Genomic DNA, 26580 nt, shown 5'->3' on the forward strand with positions numbered 1-26580 from the left:
CACCAAAGAGACAAATTATTTAAATATCAAAAGGAGAAAATGCAATGGATTGAAAATAAAGTCTTACATAGGTTTTTAAATTAGGATCTTATCAAAGATAAGTGTTTCCTGTATCTAGTACTCTGCAGAACAAAACTAATCAGGCTATATCTAAAACTGAACACACATACACACCATTTTATGCAAAGTTCAAATGTGTCTCAAGTGTGACTTGAGTGTTCAAATGTGACTCAAGTGTTCAAGTGTGGCTCAAGGCTCAGCGTTGTGACTGGACACCTGATTCCTAGACAGGCTCTTGTGACTACTCATGTGAGCAGTTTTAGCACCAAAAATTCTCCCTTGGAAGCCTGTGGCCACGAACCCCTCTGAGAACCATGTATGTCCTTAATACCACAGGACCATGGCAGAGGAACATTCCCTTTGGTTTCTGCTGTGATGTGAGGACAGCCTCTGTGCTGGCACCAGCACCAACAAAAACTGGAGGTCTCCATAGCCTGGTTGGCTCTGGCTGGATGTCACTAGTCCTGGGGACATCTGCCAGTAAGAAGGAGGCATGATCTACCTGTGCCCCTCACAAAGGCCAGAACACACTTTACACTTAAGCCTTTCTCTTGCTACTGTCTGGAGCAACCATCTGCTTCAGCTTCATGAATGTTTAAGACTAGTGTCGTTTAAAAGAGGCCCTTGGGGATTTTTTAATGAGTCGTGGAAAAAATGAAATTGTGATGATGGATATGCAACTGGAGTCATGCTTATTGCACTGTACCATTCTTTCCTCTACAACTGTATGCTAATTTTTCAGTGGGTTTTACTGGGATCTGATGTAGGCTCTGATGTTTAGGGAAATTCCCAAATTAAAATTATTCCAGTACCAGTTTCATAATTCCATGAAAAGTTTCATAAAATGCCATCCCTGAAACCATACTCACAATTGCAGAATATGTGGTTACAGTAGAAAGAGGAAATGGTTTGTTAAAATACATACTTTTAAAATATACACTAATTATTGTTACAGCTAATTTACAATCATGCAAATATCGTAAATATTCTTGTCACATGGCATGTTTTATGTATTGGCATATGTGTAATTAATAAATATGATGTGTGTATAATGTATTGGGTACTCATCTGTTGGCCTGACCCGCTTTCAAGGGAGGTGCTTTGGCTTCTGGGAGCATGGGTCAAGAATGTTACTGAGAAGTTGCCAAGCCTGATGAAACCCACTATTAATGCTTCATGGGGAGGCTGATACAGCTGGAAGCACCTTCCCCTCCAAGACAGGTTGAGAAAGTTGGGGCTGCTCAGCCTGGAGAAAAAAAAAAAAGAAGTTTTCATGGACACTTCACAGCAGCTTTCCAGCATCTGAAGGGGACTACAGGAAACCTGGAGAGGGGACTCTTCACCAGACACTGTAGTGATAGGACAAGGAATCATGGGTGTAAATTGAAAGAGAACAAATTCAAGTTAAATATTAGGATGAATTTTTCTCATGTGAGGGTGGTGAGGCACTGTGACAGGGTGCCCTGAGAAGTTGTGGTGCCCAAACCCTGGCAGTGTTCAAAGTCAGGCTGGATAAAGCCTTGAAAAACATGGTCTGGTGAGAGGTGTCCCTGCCCATGGAGGTGGGGGTTAGGACTAGATGATCTTTAAGGTCCATTTCAACCATTTAACATTCTTTGACTTTATGAGATAAAAAGATCTCTGATAAGAAAATACCTGGAAAATACCTGGAGTGTTTGAAGTGGTAGTGGCCATTCTGCTTCTCTGCTGGTGTTGTGGTTTTGTAGTAGCAGAACTCAGCCAGGATAAGGGTACCAGAAAAAGGTCCTGCACTAAGCTCTGTGAAGACCATGCAGACAAAGCACACACATGATGCAGGTCAGGCATTGGAAACAGCAGAGGAGCAGGGTCACAACATCATGACACCTGATGGAGGTGCCACACAGGGGAATGTCCTTAGTACCAGCACACACCAAGCCCAGTATCTATCTGCACATGCTTCACATCCACACACTGGGTGCCATTTTTGCCCTGATGCAGGCAGACGCTCTTCCTCTAACAAAGGCTGATCTGTCAAAGTAATGCCTCAGAAGGGCAATTTAAAAAGTCCTATATTCACCAGACTAGAAAACTTATCTCAATGTATTATGCCACTGTTCAAAATAGAGGAAAAAGCACTTTAAATAATTTCTTTTTAATCAAATGTACTCAGTCAATTAAAAAGGCATAAAATTTAGGACAGAAAAAGTTCTTAGAAAGAAATCCAACAATGAGTAGGAGAGTCTTAGAGATGGAGTAGTCTGTCAAGTCAGTGTGTAACTGAGTGCAGCAATTAGGTATATAACAAGATATTGAGAATTTTTAAAAATCCTTATAGAATAAGAAATCTTAACAAAAACAAAACACCAGGCAGAAATTGGAGGTTCTTTTCCTCAGGTTAACTTGTGGTTTTATTTCACTATTGCTTTCTTCAACAAACTGCAGAATTAATCACCACATAAGTTGCTTTCATTTTCTTTTATGAACATGTTTTTCCTTGCCCCAAGTGAAACAGGATATCCATCTTTCGGAATTTCTGCCCTACCTTTTGCAACACCATTCATTTGTGTGTGGTAAGAACAAAAGCGTTTAGCAAATCCCACTGCTTAACTATTGCAATAGAATAAAGCTTTTTTTGTTGAGGTACAAGATTGACTAATGTGGGACAGTTCCTACTTCCCCCAGCTTTGATGTCATCTGTTTAAAAGATGAGCAGCAAAAATATTAACTGTAGTTTATTTTTCTACCTTGCCATGACACTGACTCCTAATGGGAAGAGATTTAAAGAGCACACAAACCTGCTGGAGGTGCCCCTTTGAATCCCCTGCAATCAGGCAGACTACCCCAGTGCAAATCATGCAAAGAAAAATATTTGTCTTTACCCTATTCATGAATAGTGATTTTCCTTTTAAAACACATTTATGACAATTGTCTGTGCTGCATTGTCATTGGTAACAAAAACCAGCTAAAAATCATGACGAGAGATTGAAAAATAAACTGATTTTGTTAAGATTTTTTAAAATTACATGCAACATGCCATGACAAGAAGAGTACACATGATAATTTCTTAATAAATTGCTCTCCAAACTTTAGTTTTACTTTGAAATGAATGGAGTCACCAGAAGACAACTATAGGGCCTATTTGTTCTAGAAAAATACATGATGGTGAGATGGTAATGGAGAAAGTAAAGACTGACCCTGCAAAGTGAAATTTGAATAACTATGACTTTTGGAGCTAGATTGTTTTTGCTTTCACAGTTTTCTGTTTCCCAGCTTTTCAACTCCACTAGCTGGTTAAATTTTGGCCTCAAAGATGAAAGGTCTTGGACAATGAATCAACATCTCTGTCCCTTCAGCATGAGACCTTGCAAAGCCTGGTCTCAGAGTCATCCAAGAGATCTTAGACTAAATGGGGAAAATCTTGGCCAGCCTGTTTTATAGAGTTAAGGTATGAAATTAAAAAAAAAAATTGTCTTTTATTGAAAAGGCATTTTGATTCAAGTGAAATCACCTGTGCATGTGCCCTTTAAAAAGTATTTTGTAGAGATGATCAAGGTCCATCCACACCAAGACCATGTCTACTCTCAGCGGTATTACACACCACTTAAAGAAAGGTGGGTTAGAACTGTGCCAGCAGGCCTGTGTGATGCTGTCTCCTCCTGGGTTTATACATCGTGAGGCTGCCATTATTTGCAGGATATGAGCTGTTTTTCCTAGTTGATTCTCACCTCCTGCACAGTCCAGGATGAGTGCTGCTTAGGGAAGGGAACACCTGCTCAGCCCTCTCACTGTCTGCTCAATAGCTGATCCCTCTCTCACCTACTGCCACCTGTGTCTTTCCTGAAATTTTCTACACCTGAAACAGTGGAGAGGTGCTAGCCACACCAGGCTTTCTACCACAGCCTTCTAAAACCTCAGAAGTACTAATTTTATATTAATTATGCCATTCATATAATTCCTATGGAAAAATTTAATTCAAGGAAGTTTTCCTGGAGCTTTACATAGACTGAACCAAAAACTGCACATATTTTTCATAAAATGTTTCATTCTTTTAATTCAGTACTGCTTTCTTATTTGTGAAATCAAATGTGTTATAGACAGCTTCAACTACACAAATAAATTAAGAGTAGAGAAATCAGGTCTTTCTCCCTTCTGATACAGTCTCCATTCCTTCAGACATCACAGTTTCTCCATAAATATACTGAATACTGCAATGACTTCAGCTCTAGGTATCTGCAAAATAAAAACCACCACTGTTGTTTAAGCTTCTAAAGGCTGGCTATTATCAGTGGCCTACAGGGGCTCCATAGATAAGACACTGCCAGAGGTTCACCTTCTTTATTCCAGAAGGTAACAAAAGGACAATGCCTAAATCCTTCTTACCGGTGATAACTGTGAGGAGAATCTTCCAAGGAAAAAACCTCTTTGAGGAAAAATGGGAATTAATGTGTCTTGCCTAGTTCACTAAACAAAGGTCTTTCATTTATTTTTCATTTTGAATTAAACATGTGTCTCAGCATTAGGTTTAGGGTTCAGTAAGGAGGAGGGTCATTTTGGAAATCCTCCTTTAAGTCTTAAACCTTGAACTGCAGCTGCTGCAGCCTTAATATGCAGTGTATAACTTGTACCTAAATGATTATAAAATACTTCAGGGGAAATTATGTTTTAAAATCTTCAAAAGTCTAAACCTAAACAAGAAGAAAAAAAGGGTTTTTTTAAAAATTAAAAGAATTTTTTTTCAAGAGTGCTTCATTGTTTTTAAAAGGGCCAAGGCCATTTCACAGAAGCAAATCAACCTTTGGGGATATCTCTTCCTGTAAAGGTGGTTATAGCACCACAATGCTTTCCAAAAAAGTCCCCCCAGAGCTCATTCCAAATCTGCTTTTTCCTTTTGCATGTAATTTCCAGCAGTGAGCAAAGCCCTGAGGATATACAAACTTAATTGCTTTTACATGCCCCCCTCACAGCCTCTGACTTGTGTCAAGTGAGAATGACTCTGCTGACGCACCTCTCACCAGCCAGCTCTACAGTACAGCGGTGGCTCCCCTGCCCTCATTCTGCTTTCCCTTTCCACTTGGCAGAGCTACGAGTGTGGGATTTCACAGGCTTGTCTGCCAGCTTTGTAATGAGAGATGTGTCCAACTACTATTGGTTACTTCCAATTTTTAAGGGTTAAAATAACATTATTTGAAGCTTCAGACAAATACCAGGAAGGAAAAAAAACCCTCCACTGTTGATTTACTGGAACACACTATCATCAAGACTTGAAGGGAGGGAATTTGAAAGGAACAAATTGCATGGATTGCACAAGCTATTAATTTTACACTTTGGTGAACAAGCCCAATAGCGTATGCTCTAATGTGAGAACGTAGGTAGCAAGCAGCACAATTCACAGCAGTCACGTCTGTCTTGGACTGGTCTTTGCATAACTTCCCAGACTGACTAGATACTACACTTTCTCAAAAAGCAGCTGAATCCACCCCTTCTTCTCTGTCTGTAAGTCATTTCCTTAACAGAGTCAGAACACGGTTAGTCTAGTAAGAATTTTAGGGACTGAGCTGAAGATCGTTACAGTATGTCTAGATTGGCTACTAATACTACACAAACTCTAACACACAAAACCTGTTTTAAAAATGTGAACTGCAAGTTGCATTTCTTATATACAGTATCATACTTCCTTAACATAGTGTATCAGCCAGGGTGTCTTATTCAAGAGTCGTCATAGGATTTTTGTGGTTGTTGGAGCAGAAAGAAGAATAGCAGGTTTATTAAACAGTGAATCTAATGTTGAAACACAAAACAAGACTTTGCACAAAGACTAAGTGTCAGATGTGTACTTCTTGCCCATCAAAATCAGCAGCCAGAGAATTCCCAAGATGTTAAAGCAAATTTATACAATCAAGACTCTTTCTAAAAACATGCCTGGCAGTGTTGCACAAGATATACAAAAATAACTGATAAATACCTTAACATAAGGAAAATGTTTCAACTATTTTGGTCAGCCATGAGTTCTGCTATTTAAATAGGACTCTGAAAATTTTCTTCATTCTTAGTATTTCCTAGGCAATTATCAATCAGCAGGCAGAGAGGATTCCATGTAAGTTTGATAAAAAAGAATTCTTCCTGGCATAAGACTACTGCTTAAGTGCTAGAAATGTAGTAGGAGTTCATGTTGCTATTTTTGAAACCTTCCTCTGCTGATCCAAAAAACCCACGCCATTCCTAAGAAATGCAAAATGTTCTGAAAAACTGATTAATATATTTTTTTAAAAGTTTTCCTCCAAGCAGTTTTCCTCCAAAAAAAAAAAAAAGAAAAAAAAAGACATTTTTGAAACTAAGTAACTAATTTGTTATATAGCTTGTTGTCGCATTTTATCGGAGACCATTTTATGTTCCTTGTACTCCAGATGGTCCTAAAAGGCTACCCAGTATAATCATGGTACAGCTAAAACACTCAGCACCTTGCAGATGCTTTAGTGTTTCCCCAGACCGGGGCTGGAACCCCACGTATTTAATCTACTGCTGCCTTTTACAGCCTCCCCTCCCACCCCAGCCCTGCTGCCACCACCTCCCCCAGCTTCTCGTGCCCTTCTCTCAGGCCAGAAGTGCTGCAGAGCCCAGTCGTGGGAGTATCTCATGGCTGTCCTCCAGAAAATTTTCCTGCCTTCCCAGGAGATGTAGCATCAGCAAGACATTCTGGAGAAAATACACATTTGGTGGGGAAAGGAAATTGAGCTGCTAAACAAGAACCATTTGCCCAGCTCTGTAGCAGAGGAATAAGTAAAATACGTGGAGGCCATACACGAAGATGGCTGCTGGTCTTGGCAGCCTCTGCATGGCAGTCTTCCACAGACAGTTTAGTCTTCAGTGCATTTGCTACCCCTTCATTTTGTTCATGAAAGTCAATACAAATACTGTTAGTACCAAAGAGTGACTGCAAATCCCAGCAAAGGGGAAGTTGGCTTGTGCTCCTCCGTTCCCTGTCTGATGGAAAGACAGGTACAGTGCTGACATTCTGTTCTAGCAGCATTTTATTAAACATAAGATGTATGGCAAGGGTCAGACCTGAGCTGAAGCAAGTTTGATATTTTAGATAGCTGGATCCTGCTATACCTAAGCTTTTGAACTAATCATTGCAATACTGAGTTTAGGACAAGTGCTCAATTAACTCCACAGATTTCTAGGAAAGTTATGCACTTTCTACTGAATCTCATTCTGTCATGAACATATAGCCAGAAGATGCTCAAGAGAGCTACTTCATGCAATTACCTCACTCATTACATTTACTGCGAAAATCTTGGTGGAACCCTTCTGCTACCACCTTCAATTTCCAATAACTTCCATTCCCAATGCCTCCAAGACAAAGACTGGCAGATTTTTACCCTTACTAAATAGAGGTCAAAGAGAGTCAGTCTGCTCCTCTCCTGGCCAGCCCACAGATTAAGGATGTGAACATGTAGGTTCTCAGCCCCCTCATTTCCCTGTAAAAAGTGCTGAACTCCCCTTCCAGAGCAGGCAGCATGCTTAAAGCTGACTAATATTGCATTCCATGTTGAAAATGTGCTTAATTATAATGTCATTATTTTTTCCACGGTCATCCCAAGAGTGATCCTTGTGCTATTTTATCTCATAGTAATGGAATAGCTTGGCAACAATATCACTCACCAGCTGTCGATGGGTTTTGGTTTCCTCCTTCTAAAGAGAGGAGACATTTTTCAATTGTCCATTTTCTAAAAGCAGTGGAGTTTGTTGGGTTTTTGCCAAAGAAATGGATGAGTCAGACTTCTAACAGATAGTACATGCAGATCTGCTAGAAGTTGAATTAAGCTGTTCCTGGGAAATAGCTGTGACTTCACAGCCTGACATAGGCAGTGTGGCCCGAGTAGAACAGGCACATGAATCATGGTGGAACAACAGGTAGCTCCATACACAATGTGATGTCACTTTTACATCAATGTTTGGGGCAGTATAAGAGAAAATAAAGGTAGAGTCAGAGTACAACTGGATTATTCAGCCCAGTGACAAGTTCAATCCAGAGTTCAGAGAGCAGCAACACAGCTGGTGAAGGGTCTGGATGACAAATCTTATGAGAAGTGACTGAGGGAGCTGGGGTTGTTTAGCCTGGAGAAAAGGAGGTCTTATTGCTCTCTACAAATGTCTTAAAGGAGGTTACAGCCAGGTGAGGTCAGTCTCTTCTCCCAGGCATGAGGAGAGAATACAGTCTTAAACTGCACTAGGGAAGGTTTAGGTTGGAAATTAGGAAGAATTTCTTCCCAGAAAGAGTGATTGGGCATTGGAGTGGGTTGCTCAGGGAGGCAGTGGAGTCACTGTCCCTGCAGGTGTTTAAGGAAAGACTGGATGTGGCACTCTGTGCCACAGTCTACCTGGCACAGTGGTGTTTGGTCATCATCAAGGCTGAACGTGATGACCTCAGAAGTCTTTTCCAACCTAATTTATTCTGTGATTCACACACACATATTCCCCTGCTGTCTATATTGTCCTTTAGAGCACAGCCCAGAGAAATGCAGTAAGTCAGAGACAAAGTTCAGAGCATCCATTGCCCTTTGAAAAACAAAGAGAGACAATTTCATTTGATTCTGGCATACAAGAAAAAGAAGGCTGGAAAAAAGACAGTGCACAAAGAAAGGGAATGAGTTAGCCTCTGAACATTATTAAGGAGCATTTTCTTGTCTCTGTAGCTGAACTTAGATGGGATGAGGACACCAGGAATGCTTGGTAGCCTTTCCAGGCCACCTTGCTACCTTGGTCTGTGACTTGTTCCACTAAAACTCTGATGGAGAAATGTATTCACTTCCTGACTGCTCACTACCTGTCTGCCTTCTGTGTGCCAAACTAGCCACCTACCCTCAATGTCTGCTGCAGTAAGTAGAAATACCTGAGTTTAATCTATTCCAGACAAACACCAAAACACATTCAGAAGTTGAAAGACTTGCTTGTTTAGGGATCCAGTGACCCAGGAATATAATGCTTCTGCTCCACCATCATTTTCAGAAAAGCATTCAAAGGCACCTTTTCTAGAGGAAAATGTCTTTGCTACAAGGGTACCTTCAGTATAATTCAGGAGGTTATTGAAAACATGGTTTCTGAGGATTCACTGAATGTGGTGCCATGAAATTTGCAAAACTGAAATCCAGATTGCCAGAGTTGTGTTCTTTGACATAATTAATCTAATACAAAATCTTGATTGATTAGGGTTGGTTACCGTTTAGTTACCATCTTAAGGGCACTGAGACCACCATCACCAAAAAAAAAAAAGTGGTCAAAGAGGGAGATATGGCAAGGGCACATAGATTTCAGACCCCTGCAGCAAAAGTGCATCCTAATTCAGATGGAGTGTTGGTGCATGCAATTTGTTTTTCCTTTTAACTGATATTAAGTTAAATATTTATAAGAGGTTTATTGACTGGGTCCTTTCCTCCAGCTGGGAAGCTGCAGTGGTTAGAGGCTGTGATCTCACTGATTCCAAGGAAATAGAGCAACAGCATCATCTTCCAAAGAGATGGCAGTGAGCCAGGCCAGTTTCACTCAGAAATTTCTCCTGCTGATGTATGCAGAGCTGTCAAAATCCTTGGTGAGTTTCATTGAGAACTGGGGGAGTTTTACACCACTTTCCAGTGACGGGGTACAAGCATCTTCTATTATCGCCTTAGAATCTGCTTCGCTAAATTAATTTTTCAACTAACTCTTGAAGAAGGTTTTCTCAGTAAGAATTATCCATTAAGGACAGAAGTGATGATGTTTCAGCAGCAGACCAGCAGTGTGACACAAGGCCAGTTTAAGCTGGGGTAATTTCCTTCACAATGGCTGGTGTGGGGCTCTGTTTTGGATGTGTGCTGAACACAGGGATGATAATATATAGTAGTTTTGTTATTGCTGAGCAGGGCTTACACAGAGCCAAGGCCTTTTCTGCCTTTTGTACTGCCATGCTGGTGAGACTGGGGATGTGATGAGGCTCTACTCTCCTGGGGATGGCCTGCCCATAGGCAACAATGAAATAATTCCTTGTTTTGCTTTGCTTTTGTGCAAAGTTTTTGCTTTCCCTGTTAAACTGTCTTTATCTCAACTCATGAGTTCTCTGGGTTTTACACTTCTGATTCTCTCCTTGATCCAAATGGTAGGGCAATGAGAGAACAGCTGCATGGGGCTTGGCTGCTGGCTAGGGTGAAACCACGACAGTCAGCCAGTGCTAAAATACAGCACTCCTGCATGCATCAGGAAATTAGGAAAAATGAGAGCTTTGGGGAAAATATGAAGAAATAAAACTTTCCTAGCTGAAAGGCCCAAAGCCCCAAAACCGATCTAAAAAGCTGTGGTTACATTGTGTGGTACATGGTAATTAGATAAGAGGGAAGTTGGAAGCGATTCTGGGATGAAGCAATCACCAACACTCATGGGAAACAGCCATGTTCCATGTTCTTCCAGACAAACCCGAAACACTTGTAGGGTCTTGTCCAGTTTTGCATGGTGCCTGTAACCCTGTTACATTGCAGCAAAAATAACCATTATTAAAAACAAAGTAGAAGAAAGATTAGACTTGTGGTGATAGACTTCTGAACACACAACTACAGAGAGGAATGTGATGGTGAACTGCAATATAGGCTAAATATTTTCCAGTTGTAATTCATATAACTTCTTTCAGAGAGTGCCATCGACACTTCTGTTCTGGCCTGCAATACCTGGAAGCTTATTACAATCCCACTAGTTGGAGATACAGGCTATGTTACCAGAGAAAATTCACAAAGCTCAGGATCTTTTAAAAACTGTAGGGAACAATTGTGGCTTGTAGCAAACCCTGAAGCTGGGAGAATGGAGCACAATATTTAGTGCTATGACAAAACATCTATCACAGTTTTCACATGTTTAATGTGAATTAAACCACATGCCTGTTGGTCAATTATAACAGAGTCAATATTAAGAGTGTTTTTGTAAAGAATGCAATTTTAATGAGTCCTGCTCTGGGTGATGCTGAGAAAAGCCTGCTATCTAACTGCAATATGCTCTGCTGCTTTTCTCATTAGAGCTGTCTGGGCTCTTTTTTAGCCTATGCTACCACAGCAAAATCTGCAGATTCATCGAGGGTATGGCTATTTCTTTAAGAAACCCTGGTCATTGTAATGCCATCTCTAGAAAATAGGCAGTGGATTACCCTTGAGTTCAGGGTCATTGGTCATTGCATTTTGTCATTAGGCATAAGGTTTTCTTACCTTTAATTCTAACATCAGACATGGGAATTTAAATTGTCACATGGTTTGAATTATCAGTAAAGACATGTGCCTACAAAACATCAGTTCAATAATTTTGATTATGCATCTAAGTGGTAATGTGGGCATATGAAATTTGCATTTGGCCTCAAGAATTTTCATGTGGACTTTGATACTAATTCATTTTGTGTCTATGGACAAAAGAGCTTGCATTTTCAATTCCCTGCCTGTACAATGAAGGGACCAGCTGTAGATAACCTACTGGAGACTGCCAGTTTGATTAATTATTGTAATATCCCTACAGCTAGCAGCCATAGAGTCAGCCAGGCATCACTGTTTCTTCACGCAGGAGAAGTTCATCATGGTGTCCTTCACAGAAAAAGGAAGTGGGAGAGGACCCTGCACAATCCTGGAAAGCTGTGAGCAGAGGCTCTTGCCCTTGCCCTGCGAGCAGCCACTGCTGTATTCTCTTGGCATTTTCCCTTTAAGGGCCCAATGTTACATTCTCTAGCCACAGCTCTCAAGAGGCACTGAACACCTTTGGGTGAGTTATTTGGTGAGTCATTTTCAGCCTGTGGAAAATCAGCTCATAGAGCCTAGGAAATTAGGAATGGATTTAAGGAGATAACATTCCCTTTTCTCTCTTCACTGGCTTCCCAGGAAATACAGTGAGAGCCTCCAGCATTTTAGCCAGCTGCAAGCCTTTTTATCTTTTCAGTTTCACTCTCAGCAGGTACTTCTGGTTTCTGGTCAAGGGACAGACATTCCTATTCACTTTTTTCTCTGAAACAGGACAAAGTATATGCAAAGTAATGAGACTGAAACCACGTCAGTCACTTTCAGGGAGATTGAGCAAAGTTTCCTGAACTCTAACAGGATGTGAAAGCAACAGCAGCACTTTCAGCAGAACTGTGCAAGCCTCTGCAGCAGCAGCAGCAGTGGATCTTGCTGAAATACCAGGCTGCCTGGGGAACTTCTGTTCATGTAACACACCTCTGCCAGTGATACCTTCCAGTTCATTGATTTGAAGTTGTTGCTTCTTGAGGTTTATTGGATGGCTGATCACAAGCAGTTCCCCAGGGTTTAGTGTTGAGACAAGCCCTGTTCCAGATCTTTATCAGTGATCTGGATGAGGGGATTGAGTGCCTCCTCAGCAAGCTCATAGACACCAAGCTGGGCAGGAGTGTTGATCTGCAGGAGGCTAGGAAGGCTCTGCAGGGGGATCAGGACAGGCTGGATCAGTGGGCCAAGGCCAAGGGTGTGACATAACAGGGTGAAGTTCTGAGTCCTGCTCTTGGGTCACAGCAACCCCAGACAGTACTACAGGCTGGGGCAGAGTGGCTGGAAAGCTGCCTGGCAGAAAAGGACTTGGTGGTGCTGGCTGACAGTGGCTGAGCATGCATTGTCAGTGTGCCCAGGTGGCCAAGAAGGCCAGTGGCATCCTGGCCTGTATCAGCAAGAGTGTGGCCAGCAGGACCAGGGCAGTGATTTTAATTTCCCCCTGTACTCAGCACTGGTGAGATCACATCTCAAATCCTGTGCTCAGTTTTGGACTCCTTTCTACAACAAAAACATTGAGGTGCTGGAGAGTGTTCAGAGAAGGGCAACAGAGCTGGGGAAGGGTCTGGAGCACAAGTCTTTAGAAGGAGTGACTGAGGGAGCTGGGGCTGTTTAGCCTGAACACTCAGAGACTCAGGGAGAGCTTATTGCTCTCTACAACTGCCTGAAAGGAGGTTGAACTGAGATAGGTGTTGGTCTCTTCCCCCAAGTAACAAGTGACAAGAAAAGAGGAAATAGCAACAAGCTGCACCAGGGGAGGTTTAGATTGGACATTAGGTAATATTTCTTCACCAAAAAAGTTGTGAGGCATTGGAACAGGTTGTGCAGGGAAGTAGTTGAGCCACCACACCTGGAGGTATTTAAAAGACATGTAGATGTGGCACTTGAGGACATGGTTTAGTGGTGGACTTGGAAGCTGGGTTAATCCTTGGACTTAATGATCTTAAAAGTCTTTTCCAGCCTAAATGATTCTACATTTCTCTGATACTCTGACATCCAATGTTTGGCAAGATAATCTAAAGTGGAAAAAAATCCTTTTTTTCCTTCTTCTGTTCATATTTAGGATAATTGAAAATTTCATGACAATTACCAAATTTCATTCACATTTCCCCCACCTTCCTGTCCTGCTAACCTTACTGCAGACCTCAGATACAGTAGATTCAACTCACATCCAGTTATCCATCCATCTTAACTTTCTGTTGGTAACAGTGTTGTGACAGCTGTTCCTTGTGTCAGGACTGACCATCTGGAGAGAGCATGGGAATATGACAAAAGAGCCATTATGACACAATTTTTTTGTACAAAGGAAATTAAGGAATATGTTTCAAATACAGTTATATTGTGACAGCTCTCCAACTTGTACTTTCCCCTATGATTTCCTACTTGTACTGCTCTGCATTTTAAAAATTTTTAATCAAGCCCTGGCTACAAGACTCTAACTGGAAACAACCTTGCCTTCTCTCTCCAGTGACAGAAATTACACCTTCCCCAACCACAGGCCTCCTGTCTGAAATGTTTGGCCAAAGTGTGGTGCCTTTGTGTGCTTCGTAAATATCTATTTTCTATCACTTTATCTATGTTATTTTATTACAGGAAAGCTCATGGATTTACCTTATTACAGGAGAGCTCACAGATTTCACTGGATGAGCTTTCCACAGAGTCTTATCCAAAAAAGATAAAAACCCAGTATTTTGCTCTCTGAAACACATGATAAATAGAACAATAAATCACTGATCCATATCAGCACCTGGTTTACTAAAAGCAGGATTTGAACCTCACAGTTTACTTTTGGACCCAACCTGCTTCAGCACACACTGTTTCCTGTTGCTGAAAACAGGTGCCTCCAGCTCCCTGACTTGGGAGGTCAGTGTGCTCCTCAGTGGCCCAAGTGAGGTCAGCCCAGAGATGTCAAATCAAAATGTTTCAAAACACTTCAGTGAGAAAACATAGCCCAGGATCCAGATTCCTGTCCTGGCTTAGTCAGGGCCGGGTTGCAGGTTCTGGAAAGCTTATCCACTGATGCCAAGAATGATTTAGCCAGTGACAGTGTGTGGAAAGTGGCTGTGCAAGCTGTTGCAACATACAGCAAGAGCTGCAAAGGCACCAGGGAGTATTACAAGTTCTGTGCTACCACAGCAGTTTGTGCCAAAGAAAATCCCCATAAAGAGCATTTACAGACATTCTCTGGCAGAGGTTGGTTAATAAGATGGACAGTAAGTGGGATAAGTGGCAATTCCCTAAGACAGCTGCGGTTATTCCCATACTCCAGAGATAAAGCAAGGTGTGAGCAATAGCCAGGAAAAAGGGAGAAGTGATATAAAAAGGAGAAAGATCTGCTTTTGCCATGACCCAGGCACTTTGCTCAGGGTAGGAGAAAGCACAAATCAGAAGCAGATTTGCTCTTAGAGAAGGGATTAATCAGGAGAGGAAAATGCCTTGTCATGCTGTGACTCAGCAGAAAATGTTACTTGCGTGGAAGCAGCTGGAGGACACAGCCGGGACACAGCAGTGAGTCAGGAAAATCTGGGCTTTGGACTGCTGCCTTCGCCCTTCCTGCCTTCATTTAGCAATCTGAGCATCTCAGTATGCAGTGATTGCTTATAAAGAGATATCATATCTCCTTGTGTAGTTGGGTTGGATTTAGATTGCACAGGAGAAATGGAAGTACAGATGACATTGTTGCCCTTTTTGGGAAGTGCTTTTTGGCACTGATCTTTTTACAGCAGCTCCTATTGTATGCTAAGCGAAACAGGATTGTGAAACACAGGTGAGCTCTCTAACACATACCGTAATTTGAATTCATGGTGACACAGAGCGGATCACCAGCTTTTCCACGGAAAAAAAGAAAATGGAAGATACTCTGGCACCACAGCCTTATACTATGTGATGGTTTTAGGGGAAGACACCTTCAAAAAGAGGACATACCCTTTAATAAAACATATGTTATCTTTTCAGAGAAATAGAGAAAGGGCACCAAAGCAATGGAGTGTGTTTCCAAGATGATTGCCTAACTTGACTTTCCACCTCATGGAGTGAAAAGAAATACAGGAATAAGATTCATCCCCAAGAAAGACATTATGAGGATAAGATGCTATCCAAAAGCTCTCTCCCATGTGATTCCCTTAAGTAGTGCTGCAGAACAGTGAATGGTACCTGAGTACCAACTCATGAGTTAAAGTTTTTCAGAATTTTAGCCTGTCCTGCTCTCATTTTAGGAAAGGTTAATTTGGCCAAATCCTTCAGATGAATGTACAGTGGTTCTGTTTTCACTGTTTGATGTTACACAACAGTTCTGAAGACCCCAACCAGAAGCAAATGTCAAATCTCTAACTCAATGTGAAGTTATAAAACTCACCAGAACTTCTACTCCCCCAACCCCCTACCCTGATTTTATAACCCAAGATGCAGACAATAGACAGCAGGTAAACAGGAAAGGGAACCTAAGTAAAATAAAGAGCCTAAATAAATCCTAAATGTAACTAAATAGCAGAAAAGAGAAAGGTGACACAAAGTGACATTGAGGCAGCTGTGATTACATGAACAAGTCACAGCATAGACCTGGCTAATTGCAAGCTGTTTCTGGATCCTTTGTGTGACAGACATCATGAAAAGGTAGAATTTGGTGAAGACAAAATGATGTTGTCATGAATTTGAAATAGTGTAATACGCAAAAAATGAGGTCTCTTATTTACTGGATATATTAATGGATTTACTGCAAGTCCATGAAACTCAAGCTGAGATTTGCAATGTCATTTTCATCAGTCATCGTGAACAATCACTTTCCTTGTTGCTGTATTTCTCTTTCAAGCCTCATTGCTCAGCAGTCCAGTATTTTCTGAAATTAAAATGGGCAATGAAGGTGGGTTTTTCTCCTGAAAATTCTGCTGACAAACCCTGGCGACATCTTAGAACACCCTGTTGGTGTTGGGCCACTGACAAACCATGAGCCAAAAAACTGTCTGTGGGAAGTGTCAGCATTCCCTACAGATGAAATTAGAGGCATGAGTTAAATTCAGCTTCGCAAGCACTAGGCGTGCATAGTCACAGATGTAGCTAAGTCAGGCGCCTGGCTCAGGCCCTGTTTCTAATCGGCCTGAGCAACACAGTTTCCAGCCGAGACTGCCAGAGGTCATCCAAGGACCACCATGACTTCACTGGTGTCTCTCCTGGGGATGGCTGTGCACGCAAGCTCCAAGCTGCACGTAGCTTCTCTTACGAGTCTGCCCTGAAAAGTAACCCCTTCTTCAGGGCTGGTTACAACACAGGTCATAGCTTACCATGTGTTAAGGAAAGATCCTTGCCAAACCAGAAAAGTATGGCAGTAATCCTTCCTGTACCACATTGCTTATTCTCTATTCATCTTCTTCCCCCGCTCTTTTGCCTCCTCTCCAGCAGCAGCACAGGCATGAACCAGATCTGGAAATTGTTTTATCTGAAATCCATACCTCACTGTGTGTTTCTCTTTGTTGTGAGCTTACTGTTGGTTGAACACACATCAAAATTTAATCTAAGAAAAATTTAATAGGCTATTCACCAGTCTACTGACTGACTTGCACTGCCTTTGCTTTGATCCAAAGGTATGACACTGCTCCCCAAAACTTCAACAGAAACTGCAAGATAATACCAAAGAAACAACAAAAGAACCCAGAAAAACCCTAAACAACTCTATACAGACTTTTGTCTGACAGGTAGCTTGGAATCCATGTCCCTGTATGGTCTTCTCTGTCACACAAGGCTGCTGTATGTCACATATTCACAGGCTTGCTGATAAAAGTGGCTATTCATAAACTCAGAAAAACATGCCGGATGGGAAGAGAAGACTGACAAGCCAACTCAGAGCCTTCTGGAGGGTGACATGGAGGTGAGTGTATATGAGTTGATGTGAGGGTCAAGTCTTTGAGGTCTTTCCTAAGCATGACAACAATACCTGTAGATTGAGTTTGTAGTCCAGCTGGGGAAGGACACTGGCAAAAGGGCACAACAGCAAAGCAGCAGGTCATAAAGCTCAAATGTAAAAAGGACAGTGGTGAGTTCAGGCTTCCAGTCAGCTCCTGGTCTTGCCCTGAGGGCAGATCACCCACACTCCTGGGCAAGAGTCTCACCTTCTCATCTGTGAGGTTTGTGAGACTGTGCCAAGGAGAGTGCTCATGGTTCTTACTACCAGAGCTACCACATCAGCCTGAGCATCAGCATGGAGAAGAGCAAAGGAAGCACCTTGTCTTCAGAAATCCAGTCAAGATGAGTTGTAAAAACCATGGCAGATGGCCACATGGCTGCAATTGTACTTTTGAAAATCTCTCCCCACTAGTTCATTCATTCTCAAAGACACCAGGAACATTAGGGAATGGAGAATCCCAGCCTCCTCAGACAACCAAAGACTCTGAATGCAGCCAAGAAGAATTATATTTTCTTGAGATATTTTCAGGTCTTGAATGTTGTGTAACTTTCATCTATCCTTACCATGTATTAGTACTGTGAATGGCAGAAAGAGAAGAGAAACATTTGACATTTTACAGAGCAAAACCCAGCTATACTAGACTAATGACAGCAAAGATGTTTCCCCAGCTGAAATAGGACCTGAGGTCCTTACACAAGCTTGACAGGATGTTTAACTTTGCTTTGACAGTAATGTTCCCTGTAATTTTATTCTGAAATAAGCCAGAAGTTTTAACTGCCTTATGTTTTCCTCTTTAGGCAATTTATCTTCAGGGAAAATGACTGCAAACACATGGAGGGCAAGCATTTATTTCACTCATTTTAGAGCCTCATGAGGTCCCACAACTTTGTTGAGGATTTCAACATGTGTTATTAAAGGTATAACATCTTTGGAGTCCTTAAAGCAGACTGGACTTTCACTAATAGTAATACTACTGATAATTATAATAAAGAAGAAATTGTCAAGCCTTGTGTCCATAGACAGGAGTTTAAATAACAGCTAATTATGCCCCAGTAAAGCAAAATATAGGAAATTAAAACCATATTATATATTTAGTGTCCTTGCTCCTTGGGATGTTTGTTTAATGCATGGTGTGACTGGCAATAGTGCTATTGTATCCTCCTGACAAGGCTCATGCTGTGAAACCACCTGCAAGACACAACAGAAGTGGACAAATGGGATCAGCTGATTGAGTTCCCTTCTTTCAGAGGCTGAGAAATAAAGCAGAAAGGTGGTGAGTTTACCTGAGGAAGGTCTAGTGGAGAGGGAAGAACAGAGGTGAGGATCCTCTTGCTCTTCCCATCTCTAGGCAGGCTCACCCCGAGAACCCCTTTGGTAGCTCTGCACACCCAGGCTGGGGCAGCAGCCTGCACTTCCACTGCCCTTCTCTCCTAAAGCATGGATGGGTATTTTCTTCCCATCTTGGAGCAGTAGTAAAAAGAGTATTTCTTTATCTAACCTGCATGGTAGCTCCTTGCATGTTATTTGCATCTTCAAGTCCAAAAGAGAAGGCAATGAAATTCTTTTTCAAGGTAAGACCCATTCAGTGCTGGGCCTGAAGTGGGTCTTTTGTGCAGAGCGAAGGTCAGAGGGATGTGTTGTCGCAAATCAAAGAAATCCCAGGAAGTGGTTCCAGTAAACTTGCCTGAAATGACTGAAAATGGATGAAAGATAAAGCAGTTTAAAATGGGAAAGCTTTAGCTTCTCCCCATGCCAAGATCTTTTCTAAAATTACGTAAGCAGCCAGGACAAAATGAGAATAGGGTTTGACTGAATTGTTTGACAGAGTTTTATCTTTTCTTTCAATTTCATTTTTTAAAATATGTATTAACTGCCATTTAATGTTTATATATGTGTATATATATATATATATATATATATATAAAATAAGCAAAACTTGTTCTCTAAAACCATTCATGCAAAAAAACTAGTAAGTCTGTTTCAGCTTTTTGATTTTTAGGATTTAAGCCTGGAAACTGTGTTTACTTTTGTCAGAAGACTTAGAAAACAATTCACATTCCAAAAGCAGCTACAAATTACAGCTTATCCTGTTTTCTTTAACAAAATATGAAGAAAACATGGCAAAAATAAGTTACCAACACAAATATTAATTGCCAGACAAGTACCATAGGCTGGTAACATTATTGTGGAGTCCGTGTAAAGGATGCCATGAAAAATGCCGTATTATGTGGCTCATTTAGTTTACAGCTGTTCTGCATTCTTATCAAGCAGTATCCTATGTCAAAGAATGACAGTTTTAATTTCCTTTGCTGGTTGCTCTGTTTAGATCACTTTGACGCAGATTATCGCTTTTACAAGAACATAGTCCAGCTGGAGGGCAAACATATCTCCTAATAATTTTTCTTTCTTTTTTTCCCTGCTGCTCCTTCACTGTGTGCAGCAGCCAAGTTGTTTAACTTGGGTTTGTAATAGGTAATTTGATAATTTTAGACATTCAGGTGTGAAGTTTGGACCTTAAATTACAGGCCTGTGATACTAGCTTAATCCAGAGAAAAGGATTTCATAAGGTAATAAATGAAATGGTGACTGGATTAAGCAGTATCAAAGAAACATTTAAAGCACAAATACAATTTCAATGAATTTTAGGCATATATTTCACCTACTGTGTGTATTTAATTGCTGTATTGAAGTAGAAGTTTCCCTAACCTTAGGCCTATGCTTCCAACTCAGGTAACTACATTGAAGCAACTGGTGCTACTTTTATAACACCTGTCAATCAGAAATCGAGGCAGCAAAGCTGACCAAACAGCTGTAACACTCATTCCAACTTCCACATCTGGCAATGGCATGTCAACTGGCCCCCTTTCACAAGGGAATTTTGGTAAAGAACTTCTTCCCTCTGTGCCATGTCAGACCTGACAGTCCTGAAAAGGCCCTGTGCAGCCAAGTTCCAAGATCTACACTGTCCCCTGCCTTCCTGTGCAGGAAGAGTGTCCTGCATCCTTCCTGCATGACACTGCTTCCCCTGAGAAGTGTTTCTTTCTAAGGCAAAAGAAAGGACCAACCTGCCAGAGACCACTGGTGTTTTTCCAACAGTATTGTTTTTCCAACAATAAAGACTTCAATGTCTCCAATGTAAGCATGAGGCAACACAACAGAAGCAGGAGGTGACACAATGGAGGATTCACTTGTCTCTTGGGGTGATGTAACCATGTCTCTGCTGGGGTGCATAAGAAAGGCAGGTGCCAGCACTGTGTTCCAAACACAGGCTGTGTATTCCAGTACTGAGCCTGGGCTATGGGTCCTTGCTACACTGTGCCCTTGGAAAGCTGTGACTACCAGCTGTATTTGGCACAACTGGTCAGAAAAAGAAAGAAATGCTGTGGCAGTGCATGGCAAAGGAGGTAAATAGAGATCTAGCTCTGGGTAATTACAAGGTAGGATCCAAAGAAGTCATCACTTGGTGCAGTAAATTGGCTCAACAGAATCAGAGAATTATAAAATCAATTTAGTTGGAAAAGGCCCTGACATCATCACTTTCAGCTTATGACCAAACACCTCCATGTCAACTAGACCATGACACTAAGTGCCACATCCAGTCCTTCCTTAAACCCCTCCAGGGACAGTGACTCCACCACCTTCCTGAGCAACCCACTCCAATGTCCAATCACTCTTTCTGGGAAGAAATTCTTCATAATTTCCAACATAAACCTCCCCTACTGCAGCTTAAGACCATATCCTCTCCTCCTGTCACTGGTTGCCTGGGAGAAGAGGCCAACCCTCATCTGGCTACAATCACCTTTCAGGCACTTGTAGAGAGTGATAAGGTCCCCCCTGAGTTTCCTTTTCTCCAGACTAAACAATCCTAGCTCCCTCAGCTGCTCCTCAGAGGACTTGTGCTCCAGACCCCTCACCAGTTTTGTTGCCCTTCTCTGGACAAGCTCCAGCCCCACAATCTCCTTCTTATAGGGCTCAGAACTGAACACAGGACTCAAGGTGTGGCCTCACCAGTGCCAAATACAGAGGGACAATCACTGCCCTGGTCCTGCTGGTCACTCTGTTGCTGACACACACCAGGATGCCATTGGCCTTCTTGGCCACCTGGGCACACCCTGGCTCTTGCTCAGCTTCTGTCAGCCAGCACCCCGAGGTCCTTTTCTGCTCGGACACTTTCCAACCACTCTGCCCCCAGCTTGTAAGAACTTCATGCCCAGGATTTCCTATTTCTTAGGCAGTTTGGCCAGGACTTTCTTGCTCTGATTTATGTGCCAGAAACTTCACTAAATATCTAATGCTTCAGCATTGCTACTGAATTGTGACTAAAACCATTCTCAGGCACTGAAGCTCATATTCACATTGTTAAAGTCTCTCACCTTCCAAACTAGATTGGGCACTCACAAACTACCTCTTAGGAGTGGCCATGGATTGGTCTTAACTCCCAAACCATGCCCAAAAACTGTTTGGAGAGTGATATTTGTTTTAGGCTGAAGCAGGGACATGTATATTCTGGTAACACAGAAGTCTGAGTGTCCTTGTCCAGGGACATCCCCTGGCAGCCTCCAGTACCTTCACCAGTAGAGATGCAGCCCACCATTGATTAATTTTGTTCATTTTCTTTCCCTCAGTATTTAAATCTCTCCTTGTCCTGAGCAATATTGGCCTCTCCCTACAGTGAGTGAACATCAGGAATAAAACTGCCATCTGTAGAAATTTATCTCTTCTTGTCAGATGTGCCTGAGGTCCCTGAGATCCATCCACCATATAGTCCACAAGAGGCTGGTGGCGCTGCCAATGACTGATTTTTCATATAGTTCTTGAAAAAAAACCTCTCCCTGTCCCTGTGACCTCTCTTCCAAACAGCTCCACAGTCACTTCCCATCTTTGCTGCCTCCATACACCCTAAGTTCAAATGAAACACTTCCCTCTCTCTTCTGCTCCGTAGTGCACCAGTCATGACTCTTACCTCCTGAGGTGGCCCTGGTCTTTGCAGGCACTGGTAGTCAGGTCCAGCACTGGATTCAAGTTCCTGCAGAGGACCCCTTGGCATCCTGGAGATAGAACAGCTTTCTTTCCACTGTTTTTTGGGTGTGCTGCAGTAGCACTGCCTTCAAGTGACATTGCATCTCCACTGAGACAGACAAGCCACAGACAGATTGTCCACCAGAAAAGATGGATCGGGTAAGGAAAAGTCTTTGGGATCCAAAACAGGAGATAGGCACAGAAACCTCACTGCAGGAGATAGATCCAAACAATGTGTGACTGAAAGGAGCTGAACGGAGATATTAGATAAAGCTGAAAGATATTAGAAGGCATAGTAGCAAGGATGTATTCAAGAGGTGATTCTCACAGACGACAGAGTTTAGACAAGGCTGCAAAGCAAATTTTCATCCACTCAGAGTATCAATCCTACTCACTATAGTTGTGGTAAGAAAGACAGTGTGTCCTGACAGGAGACATGCAATATAAATACATTGTCAGAAGCACATATCTGCAGCTGATTGAGGCAATTGCTTTTGAGACAGTTTCTCCTTTTTGACTATAATGGAAAAGGGAAACTTGAGTATAAGAGAAGTGAAAGAAAATATCTGAGAATCCCTCTTCCATACAAGCACAGACACATTTCAGTTTTCACTTGGCCTCTCTTGGCTAGTGATCACATTTCTCTGCTGTCACATCCTCGGGTGCCAGGCAATACATTCAAAAGTGGGTGATGTGTTCCCCAGAATGACGTAATGCTTTCCCCAGCATGACACATCTTCCTTCAGCAAACGAGCCACGGAAGTCCTTGAGTCACTGGGGAGAAACCTGTCCATCCGCTGTTGTCTGCCTCTGAGCAATGAATACAGAGCACTTCCAAACAATTAGAAATGTTTTGTTTCTTGGTGGTTTTTTTTTTCCCCCTGGGGAAGGAAGTTTCTGTTTCAATTCTCAGAAGTGTGTCCCTGCTGTGGGACACACATGGCTGTGCTGGGAGAGCAGGGCATCTGCCACCTCAGCAAGCAGCCCCTGTACTTGCTCACACACAGGTGATGTGTGCAGAGCTCCCAAGGCAGGCTGAGAGCAGTACTGGTGTGTGTGCTGCCAGCAACCTGCTGAGCCACCCAGCCCCCAGGATGGGCACTGAGAGGCACCACACTGCAGGGCACCAGGAGATTGAGAGCTGTGCCCTGGCTCTTGGTGCAAGGCTGAAACAATGCAAAATCAGAGAAAAGCTGGGGGAGAGGATGTAGAACCATACATATCTTGCATGTACAGCTGTCCTGCACCTCACAGAGGCCAAGACTTGCTTGCCTGTACATGGAAAATTGCATCACGAGTCAATGAAGGTTTATACTTATATTTTGGGTCCAGAGTTTAGGAAAAGCTGAGCCTTAATACCTCTTTACCATGAAAAATAACAGTTGTAGTTCAATCCAATTACCAAAAACACATGAAATTTTTCCTTTCAGATACAAAAATATGCAGTGAATAAGATAGCTTTTCACATAAAAATATCTTTTAAATTACTCATGTTTCCGCTTGTATGTTTATTTTTTGCCTGATACTGCAATGTTAAAAAAAAAAAAAGTAATTAAAAAATTTTCCTGGGCCTCAAATTATAATATTTCCATTTAGCTCAGAAAAGTATCAGCCCAGTCCTTGCACATGTGTTCCTGTGTTAGTGGCATGTCTAATGGACTAAAAGCCAAATTGCCTGCATTTATTTCAGTGGAATGACACTGGTAGAAAACTGAGTAACAAACAAGAAATTGATTTTTCCTGCTGGTCTCAGGAATGGATGGGCCTGAAGAAACAATTGCCTCTTTCTCCTAGAGATGGTCCTATCAGCTCATATAGCCTTACTGGAGAAGGTGAGGAGTTAGGGAGAGAGGGATGAGTAAAAATGTTGTTGCTGTCTCTGTCTCGGCTACAGCCCCATCTTTTGCAAGCTCTGTAATTCCAGGCCAATCTGCTTCCCTACTTCATTTCACTTTCTAAATTATTTAGGAGAGGCTGAACTACTGGACTTACCAAGCAAATTCAATTTTGCAGAACTCTTTAGCAAATCTGAGCATCTCCTGACTTTGTCTTTCTCCTTTCCTTTAATTCTCTTTTGATTCTTTCCTTTTCTCTCCACTCCTTTTCTATACCTGAATTCTGCCTCAGCTGTACTCTGTTTTATTGAAATATTAGATTTTTTTTTTTTTTTCAGCTCTCATCACCTTTTTTTTCATTACTTGGCCATTCTCTACTCTCCAGTAAAATACTCTGCACTTTGTGGAACCTGTATTGAGGCCTTTTGCTTCTCCCTCATGTGCTGTGGAAGGTATCTGGGAACATTTTTGTTCTAATGCAGCATGGGATCACTCAGGTAGGAGGCACCCCTGGAGGCCAGCTAGGCCATCTCATTACTGAAATACCTATTTTGAACCATGATCAGGATGCTAAATGTCTTATCCAATCAAGTTTCATACAGCTCCAAAGATGGAGATTCAGCAGCCTCTGGGCACTTTTGCCAGTGTTTGACCAGTCCCACTGTACAAGACTTTTCTGGTAAAAAAATTTGTTCCATGACTAGGAAGCACTTTCCTACTTGAAAAAGACACATTTCTGTTCATGGCTAGATTAGTCCCATCAATTTGTTGGCATCCTCTCTGGTACTTACACTGCTAATAAGAAGCGGTCTTGGTCCCCTCTGAGGCTTTCTTTCACTGGACTAAACACAGTATCTACTTCCCACGTCCTTTCCAGCACAAAGCCCTCCATCCCTCTGACCACTATTGGCATCCTTCAGTTATAGTTCATGTTTGAAAGTTCATTGCTCTATGTTTGACATAGAGCAATCAGAAGCATATGCAAAATTGAAGTGAAATCTCACAAATGCCTTTGAATTAAAGCAGTAAAATTCTCCCTTTTCTGCTGGATATAGCTCACCAGATTACTTTAGCAGCACACCTGCCATAGACAACAGCATCCTTCCACAGTTATTTCCATGAAGCATACTTGCTGCCATTAGAGCACCCAGCTCATTAATTCTTTCCTCACTATCTGCTTGTTAACACTCAGCAGTTCTCTCTCCTTTTCAGCCAGCTCCATGCACACCTAATCCCTGCTTTTCCCTGCTCCCTCCTCACTGCATCCCACAATACTCCATGAAAAGGCTTAATTGAAATTCCCAAGAAGGAAACATGTTTCCTTTGTGTAGGAAATAGTTTCTCAGTGAGTGTATTGGCTTGACACAATCCAACATTGCAAAGTCATGTTCCATCTTATCCACCTCCCAACCTCTAATTGCCTTTCATCCAAAATTTTCCTGAGAGCTTTGCATACTATTGCAACCCACCACTTAAGGCTGCCTGGGTCACTCCCCTCCTCACATTTTTAACTAAAGGGCCCAGGTTTGCTTTTCTTCATATGTGTGTTACTGTCCTTACTTAAGAGGTCTGAAACTAGGAATACTTGCTACCAGAGCTGTGCTTTCATGCATCAGTCCCCGACAAATTCAAATGCACACTTTTTCTCACAATAATCCAGGAGTTTTCTTGGGAAAAAAATGATACATTCGCTGCATCTTGAACAACAGAAGTGCCAGAAAGATAATCGCAGAATCAGCTGAGTTGGAAGGGACTCACAGGGCTCACTGAGTTCAAATCCTGGCCCTGCACAGCACCCTCCTCAAGAATCACACCATGTGCCCATGAGTATTGTTCAAATGGTTCTCAAACGCTGTCAGGTTTGTGCTGTGAACACTTCCCTGGGGAGTCCATTCCAGTGCCCAAACACCCTCTGGGTCTAATACTCCCCCTAAACCTCCCCTGACACAGCATTGAGCCACTCCTTGCTGCTGGTCACAACAAGGAACAGCATCTGCCCCCTCTCCCCTCATGAGGAAGTTGTAACTGCACTGAGGGCTCCCCTCAGTGTCCTCTTCTCCAGGCTGATCAGCCCAAGTGCCCTCAGCTGCTCCTCACACAGCTTCCCCTCAAGGCCCTGCACCATCTTCACTGCCCTCCTTTGCCTCTCTAACAGTTCAATGTCTTTCTTACATTATGGCACCCAAGACTGTCCCCAGCACTCAAGGTGAGGCTGCCCCAGCTCAGAGCAGAGCAGGACAATCCCCTCCCTTGCCTGGCTGGCCATGCTGTGCCTGATGCCCCCAGGACAGGCTTGGCCCTCCTGGCTGCCAGGGCACTGCTGGCTCCTGTTCACCTTGCCAACGACCAGGACCCCAAGGTCCCTTTACATGACACTGCTCTCCAGTTTCTCATTCCCCAGACTGTACTTACATCCAGGATTGCCCCATCCCAGGTGCAGAATCCAGCACTTCTCTTGTTGAACTTCATGTGGTTGGTGACTGCCCAGGCCTCTCATTTGTTGAGGTCT

At 42.4% G+C, this 26580-nt stretch overlaps 2 long non-coding RNA genes across 9 annotated transcripts; one reads left to right on the forward strand and one right to left on the reverse strand.

Moving 5' to 3' along the window:
- Window positions 1–440: 440 nt before the first annotated feature.
- LOC135296163 (uncharacterized) lies at window positions 441–7939 on the reverse strand. 3 transcript variants are annotated; one of them, XR_010358220.1, is made up of 4 exons: window positions 7705–7939; window positions 1717–1839; window positions 1225–1306; window positions 441–534 (listed from the first exon to the last, which is right to left on the reverse strand). It is a non-coding gene; the product is annotated as an uncharacterized LOC135296163 (long non-coding RNA). The 3 variants fall into 3 exon arrangements; XR_010358219.1 differs by lacking the exon at window positions 441–534 and having other exon boundaries at window positions 1097–1306; window positions 1728–1839; XR_010358218.1 differs by lacking the exon at window positions 441–534 and having other exon boundaries at window positions 1097–1306.
- On the forward strand, window positions 7917–17069 carry LOC135296170 (uncharacterized). Of its 6 annotated transcripts, none has more exons than XR_010358222.1 (5): window positions 7917–7956; window positions 8739–8921; window positions 9482–9631; window positions 11566–11680; window positions 16898–17069. It is a non-coding gene; the product is annotated as an uncharacterized LOC135296170 (long non-coding RNA). The 6 variants fall into 6 exon arrangements; XR_010358223.1 differs by lacking the exon at window positions 7917–7956 and adding an exon at window positions 8208–8218; XR_010358221.1 differs by lacking the exon at window positions 8739–8921.
- The last annotated feature ends 9511 nt before the right edge of the window (window positions 17070–26580 follow it).

Source organism: Passer domesticus, chromosome 1, assembly GCF_036417665.1.
Source record: "Passer domesticus isolate bPasDom1 chromosome 1, bPasDom1.hap1, whole genome shotgun sequence".
Classification (NCBI taxonomy): domain Eukaryota; kingdom Metazoa; phylum Chordata; class Aves; order Passeriformes; family Passeridae; genus Passer; species Passer domesticus.